The sequence below is a fragment of the Mobula hypostoma genome, chromosome 10 (genome assembly GCF_963921235.1).
Source record: "Mobula hypostoma chromosome 10, sMobHyp1.1, whole genome shotgun sequence".
NCBI classification, from domain to species: domain Eukaryota; kingdom Metazoa; phylum Chordata; class Chondrichthyes; order Myliobatiformes; family Myliobatidae; genus Mobula; species Mobula hypostoma.
In genome coordinates, this window is record NC_086106.1 from 109371380 (window position 1) to 109378625 (window position 7246).

The window sequence follows — 7246 nt, forward strand, 5'->3', positions numbered from 1 at the left end:
CTGCAAAAAATGGATTTCAGCCTTGTAGATGGTGACATATATGCGCTTTGATAATAAATTTACCTTGAACTATGAACTTTTGAACTTAACTCAATGATCAATCTGACCCTCCACTCCCACCTAGCCCAGAACCCCTCCAGTTTTCTTTCATGCATGTGTGTAAGAAGCTGCTGAATTGTCAAGTGTGAGTCTTTACGTTCCTGCACCTCCTCCTTGATGGTGCTAATGAGGAGAGGGCATGGCCCAGGTATTGAGAGCTCTTGGTGATGGATGGTGCCTTCTTGAAGGAGTCCTCAGTGGTGAAGAGGGCTGGATCTACAATCCACTGCAGCCTCTTTCGATCCAGTGCATTGCTACCTCACTATCAGGCTGTGCTGCAACCAATCAGCTCCCCATCACTCATCTATAGAAATTCGCAGCGTTCGTTGATGAGGTACCAGATCTCCTCAAGCTCTTAATTAAGTGGAGCCACTATCTTCTTCATGACTGGTGGCATGGATATTCTTGGGGGAGCATGGTAGTGTAATGGTTAGTGTAATGCTATTATAGTGCTAGTGACCCAGGTTTAATTCCCACCGTTGTCTGTAAGGAGTTTGTACATTCTCCCCCAGATTGTGTGGGTTTCCTCCGGGTGCTCCGGTTTCCTCCCACAGTCCAAATTAATTGGTTATATGAGTGTAATTGGGCAGTGCAAGAAGTACTGTATCTTTAAATAATTGCTCAATGTGCTGGGCCCAGAACGGATCCTTTGGGATGTTGAGCCCTTGGATGTTAAGTACTCTCACCCTTCCCACTGTTGACCCCCCAGTAATGACTGGTGAATGTTCTCCTGACTTCCTCTTCCTGAAGTCCACAATCTACTCATTGGTCTTGCTGACTTTGAGTGTGGGGTTGTCTAAACACCACTCAACCAGCCAATCCCTCTGTCTCCTCTGCACCTCCTTGTTGCTGTCTGAGATTTTACCTGCAATGGTGCTCTCATCAATGGATTTATAGATCAGTGGGTCCCAATCTTCTCTTATGCCATGGGCCCTGCCATTAACTGAGGGGTTGGTGGACCCCATGTTGGAGCCCCTGTTAGAGAAGATTGAGCTGGGCTCAGCCATACAGAAAGCAGAGCAGTGAGCTAACAAGCATCCTTGAGCTGTGCCTGCGTTGAATATCAGGGAGGAGGAGATGTTAGGACTGTAGTCCCCCCCCCCCATGAGAAAGTCAAAGATTAGTTACAGAGGCCCAGTCTTTGAAGCTTGGTGATTAATATTGGCGGGATGATAGGCTTGAACGCTGAGCTGTAACCAATGAACTGTAGACTTACTTATGTTTTGCTGCTGTCTGGGTGCTCCACAGCAGAGTGCAGAGCCAGTGAGGTTGTTGAACTGAAGACCTATTGTGGCAATAGGCAATTAGCAGTCGGTCCAGGTCCTTGCTCAGGGAGGAGTTAATTCTCGTCATAATCAGCCTCTCAAAGCACTTTATTACAGTAGATGTTAGTGTTACTTGTCAATAAACATTGAGGCAGCTCCCCCTGCTCCTCGTGAGTACCAGTATGACTATTGCCCTTTTGAAGCAGATAGGAGCCCTACACCACAGCAGCGTGAGATTGAAGATGTCCTCAAACAGTACTGTATGCTGATCATCGTATAATCATGTTAATTGGCTCCATACATTTGTAGTTTTAGTACATTCTGTGTACAAGGCACCATTTGTACTCATATGACTTCACTGGATTCAGGTGCTCAAGGTCCATGAGTGGCAAGACCTCAGAATAGAACTGTTCCCCATAAAAACTTCGCACTGGCTGTACCGAGCTTCAATACGTCCCTCAGGGAACGGCCTTGGAATAGAAAGTTGTCTCCTTAGGACAGAAATGAGGAGGAATTTCTTTAGCCAGAGGGGGACTAATATGTGGAATTCATTCACAGACAGCTATGGACTCCAAGTCATTGAGTATATTTAAAGTGGATGTTGATAGGTTCTTGATTAATCAGGGCATCAAAAGTTACTGGGAGAAAGCAGGAAAATGGGATTGAGAGGGAAAATAAATCAGCTGTAGTTCTGCTCCTTGTGGTTCATAGACCATAGAACATAGAACATAGAATAGTACAGCACAGTACAGGCCCTTCGGCCCACAATGTTATGCCGACCCTTAAACCCTGCCTCCCATATAACCCCCCACCTTAAATTCCTCCATATACCTGTATAGTAGTCTTTTAAACTTCACTAGTGTATCTGCCTCCACCACTAACTCAGGCAGTGCATTCCACGCACCAACCACTCTCTGAGTAAAAAACCTTCCTCTAATATCTCCCTTGAACTTCCCACCCCTTATAAAGCAATGTTCTCTTGTATTGAGCAGTGGTGCCCTGGGGAAGAGGCGCTGGCTATCCACTCTATCTATTCCTCTTAATATCTTGTATAACTCTATCATGTCTCCTCTCATCCTCCTTTTCTCCGGAGAGTAAAGCCCTAGCTCCCTTAATCTCTGATCATAATGCATACTCTCTAAACCAGGCAGCATCTTGGTAAATCTCCTCTGTACCCTTTCCAATGCTTCCATATCCTTCCCATAGTGAGGCGACCAGAACTGGACACAGTACTCCAAGTGTGGCCTAACCAGAGTTTTATTGAGCTGCATCATTACCCCGCAACTCTTAAACTCTATCCCTCGACTTATGAAAGCTAATACTCCATAAGCTTTCTTAACTACCCTATCTAACCGTGAGGCAACTTTCAGGGATCTGTGGACATGTACCCCCACATCCCTCTGCTCCTCCACACTCCCAAGTATCCTGCCATTTACTTTGTACTCTACCTTGGAGTTTGTCCTTCCAAAGCGTACCACCTCACACTTTTCTGGGTTGAACTCCATCTGCCACTTCTCAGCCCACTTCTGCATCCTATCAATGTCTCTCTGCAATCTTCAACAATCCTCTACACCATCCACAACACCACCAACCTTTGTGTCATCTGCAAACTTGCCAACCCACCTTTCTACCCCCACATCCAGGTTGTTAATAGAAATCACGAAAAGTAGAGGTCCCAGAACCGATCCTTGTGGGACACCACTAGTCATACCCTCCAATTCGAACGTACGCCCTCCACCATGACCCTCTGCTTTCTGCAGGCGAATCAATTCTGAATCCACCTGACCAAACTTCCCTGGATCCCATAGCTTCTGATTTCTGAATAAGCCTACCGTGTGGAACTTTGTCAAATGCCTTACTAAAATCCATGTAGATCACATCCACTGCACTACCCTCATCTATATGCCTGGTCACCTCCTCAAAGAACACTATCAGGCTTGTTAGACACGATCTGCCCTTCACAAAGCCATGCTGACTGTCCCTGATCAGACCAAGATTCTCTAGATGCCCATAGATCCTATCTCTAAAAATCTTTTCCAACAGCTTTCCCACCACAGACGTAAGACTCACTGGTCTGTAATTACCCAGACTATCCCTACTACCTTTTTTGAACAAGGGGACAGCATTCGCCTCCCTCCAATCCTCTGGTACCATTCCCATAGACGAGAACCTAAAGATCCTAGCCAGATGCTCAGCAATCTCTTCTCTCGCCTCATGGAGCAGCCTGGGGAATATTCTATCAGGCCCCGGGGACTTATCTGTCCTAATGTATTTTAATAACTCCAACACCTCCTCTCCCTTAATATCAACATGCTCCAGAACATCAACCTCACTCATATTGTCCTCACCATCATCAAGTTCCCTCTCACTGGTGAATACTGAAGAGAAGTATTCATTGAGGACCTTGCTCACTTCCACAGGCACATCTTCCCACCTTTATCTCTAATCGGTCCTATCTTCACTCCTGTCATCCTTTTGTTCTTCACATAATTGAAGAATGCCTTGGGGTTTTCCTTTACCTTACCCGCCAAGGCCTTCTCATGCCCCCTTCTTGCTCTCCTCAGCCTCTTCTCAATCTCCTTTCTTGCTACCCTATATTCCTCAATAGACCCATCTGACTCTTGCTTCCTAAACCTCATGTATGCTGCCTTCTTCCACCTGACTAGATTTTCCACCTCACTTGTCACCCATGGTTCCTTCACCCTACCATTCTTTATCTTCCTCACTGGGACAAATATATCCCTAACATCCTGCAAGAGATCCCTAAACATCGACCACATGTCCATAGTACATTTCCCTGCAAAAACATCATCCCAATTCACACCTGCAAGTTCTAGCCTTATAGCCTCCTAATTTGCCCTACCCCAATTAAAAATTTTCCTGTCCTCTCTGATTCTATCCTTTTCCATGATAATGTTAAAGGCCAGGGAGCGGTGGTCACTGTCCCCCAGATGCTCACCCACTGAGAGATCTGTGACCTGACCGGGTTCGTTACCTAATACTAGATCTGGTATGGCATTTCCCCTAGTTGGCCTGTCATCATACTGTGACAGGAGTCCGTCCTGGACACACTTAACAAACTCTGCCCCGTCTAAACCATTGGAACTAATCAGGTGCCAATCAATACTAGGGAAGTTAAAGTCACCCATGATAACAACCCTGTTATTTTTGCACTTTTCTAAAATCTGCCTCCCAATTTGCTCCTCGGTATCTCTGTTGCTACCTTATCTTATCTCAGTATCCTGTATCGTGGAAAGTGCCAGGAGGCAGTGCTCCCTTATGGACTGGAAAGCCAACAAATTTTGGGAAGAGTAAATGTTTGTTTCACTGAGTTAATGATCTTTTAGCAGAAATTAATGCTTGCCTTGGTATGTGCCCTAAGAACAGCCCATAGATTGGAGAGTCCTCTGTTACGCAGCTGTTGGAATCTCAACAAGGACCCTTCCAACCTTCTTTGCAAATGCACAGTCCACAGCCCTGGTCATCTCATTCTCATCTAGAGGGGCAGCGTGTGCTGTGGGTGATACAGTGACGGTGCAGAAAGGAACCGATGGGCAGGGCCAGTCTCACTGAGTAAGGTCTTGGTGTTTGCTGGTGAGTTCCGGCAATGATGCATTCTGCCAATGGTTTGGACAGTCTATTCAGGAAACCATTCTACATGATCCATCATGTGTTTCTCCCACAAGTTCAGCAGAAGTGGTGGATACAGGTGTAAAGGGGTTTCATCTTTTATGTTACTGCGGAGGCTAACTAAAATGGCTTCTTTGTTATGTTATAATCGGGAATGCTTCTTTGTTATGTTAAATGCTGAGAAAGTCTCCAGCTAGACATTTGCTTGGGTTAATACAGACAGCAGGGTGCTATTAGCCAATTGGATAGTTACGATTTTGGTGTATTTGGAAGATATGTATGCGCGGGGTTTTGGGCAGAAGGCGTGTGAGAGAGACAGACAGAGAATGGACCAGGTGCTGTGAGTCCGCTAACGGGGTCGGACCCTGAGCAGGGCGTTCGGCGAGGAGGGGAGATGGAGACGGACTCGTGTGGAGCATCTGGTCGACCACCGTTGTTGGTCCCAGGCGGCCGTGTCGAAGTGGTCCGAGGGGTCGCAGGGTGAAGAAGAAGGGTCCTGAGCTCCAACTGTTTGTGCACGAAGCGATTGAACTTTGATAAGTGTGGTGCCTTTTGTTTTCCTTTTATATTTTATTCTCTATTAGTTATATAGTTCCAGTAATATCTATAAACTGTAAATCATTTAATTATATCTGGTGTATTGTCTGTTATTTGGGCGGGGTGGGGTACATCACACAGCATCCACACAAACTAATTACCCAGTTTGGCGGGGCCGAGGGCTGTTTCCCTAGACGACAGCGAGCCGAGCGACCCTGAGGCTGGCCAGGGGGGCTACACAGGTTTGAGTTAAACATTTAGGATAAATTTGGGTAAGTATATGGATGAGAAGAGAACGAAGGGCTAGAGTCCGGGTGGAGGTCGATGAGACTAGACAGAATAACAGTTCAGTATGGACTAGATGGGCCAAGGGGCTTGTTTCTGTGCTGTCGTGCTCTATGACTCTAACTCTTGCAGGGAGTCTTCTGCTGACCACTGTCTGATAGACATTGAGGGACAATTGAAAACGAAAAACAAATACTGGCAATACCAACTTCACCCAGATCCTGTGAATAAATAAATTCAAAAAACATTTCACCTTTAAGTACGATGAGACGCAACTTTGGTTGTATTTGCCACCGGCCTTACTGAAGTGGTTTGCTGTCTATGGAAGATCTGGTTACGTTTACTCTCTTTACCACATAGCAATGCAAAGGAAAACTGACTGTTGCGACTGTTATGGAGAAACAGCAATAGTTAGAAAATTGTAAAAATCATGCTATTTCAGAATCAGAATCAGAAACAGATTCAGGTTTAATATCACTGGCTTAGGTATTTTGTGAAATTGGTTAACTTTGAAGCTCTATATTTCACTGTATTTTTCTATGTATGTGACAAATAAAGCTCATCTTTAATTTTTAGAGTGTATGATATAGTGGTCATTAATACAAGCCAGTCTTCTATTTCAAGCATAGCCTGTATAGTAATCAGTTTTGAAGGTAGAAGGACATCAGAGGTCAAACACCGTTGCCTTCACAGAGAGCATCGACCACCCACAGTGAAATATGGGCCAACTGAAAAATGTTCTCAGATGTTCTAAATCACTGGTGTACTTTGAGATTGAAGGGATGCTTCCTGAAGATTCTTCCAGGAGATAGTTCTGCCATGCCTTCCCTGTATGCCTGCTCGCTGTACTGAATAAAAACTTTTCAGAATCAGAATCAGGTTTAATATCACTGGCATATGTCATGAAATGTGTTAACTTTACGGCAGCAGTACAATGAAATACATGATAAATAAATATAGAAAATACTGAGTTACTCTGAGTATATAGATATATATTTTTTAAATATCATGTTAAAATAAGCAGTGCAAAAAAGACAGAAATAAAAAAGTCGTGAGGTAGTGTTCACGAGTTCAAGGTTCATTTAGAAATTGGATGGCAGAGGGGAAGAAGTCATTCCTGAATCACTGAGTTTGTGCCTTCAGGCTCCTGTACCACCTACCTGATGTAACAATGAGAAGAGGGCATGTCCTGGGTGATGGGGGTCCTTAATGATGGTGCCATCTTCCTAAGGCACCGCTCCTTGAAGATGTCTTGGATGCTACGGAGGTTAGTATCCATGATGCAGCTGACGGATCTTACAAGTTTCTGCAACCGACTTTGGTCTCGTGCAGTGGCACCCACCATCCCCCATACGAGATGGTGATGGAGCTGGCCAGAATGCTCTTCACAGTACATTTGTAGAAGTTCTCGAGTATTTTAGTTCTCAAAC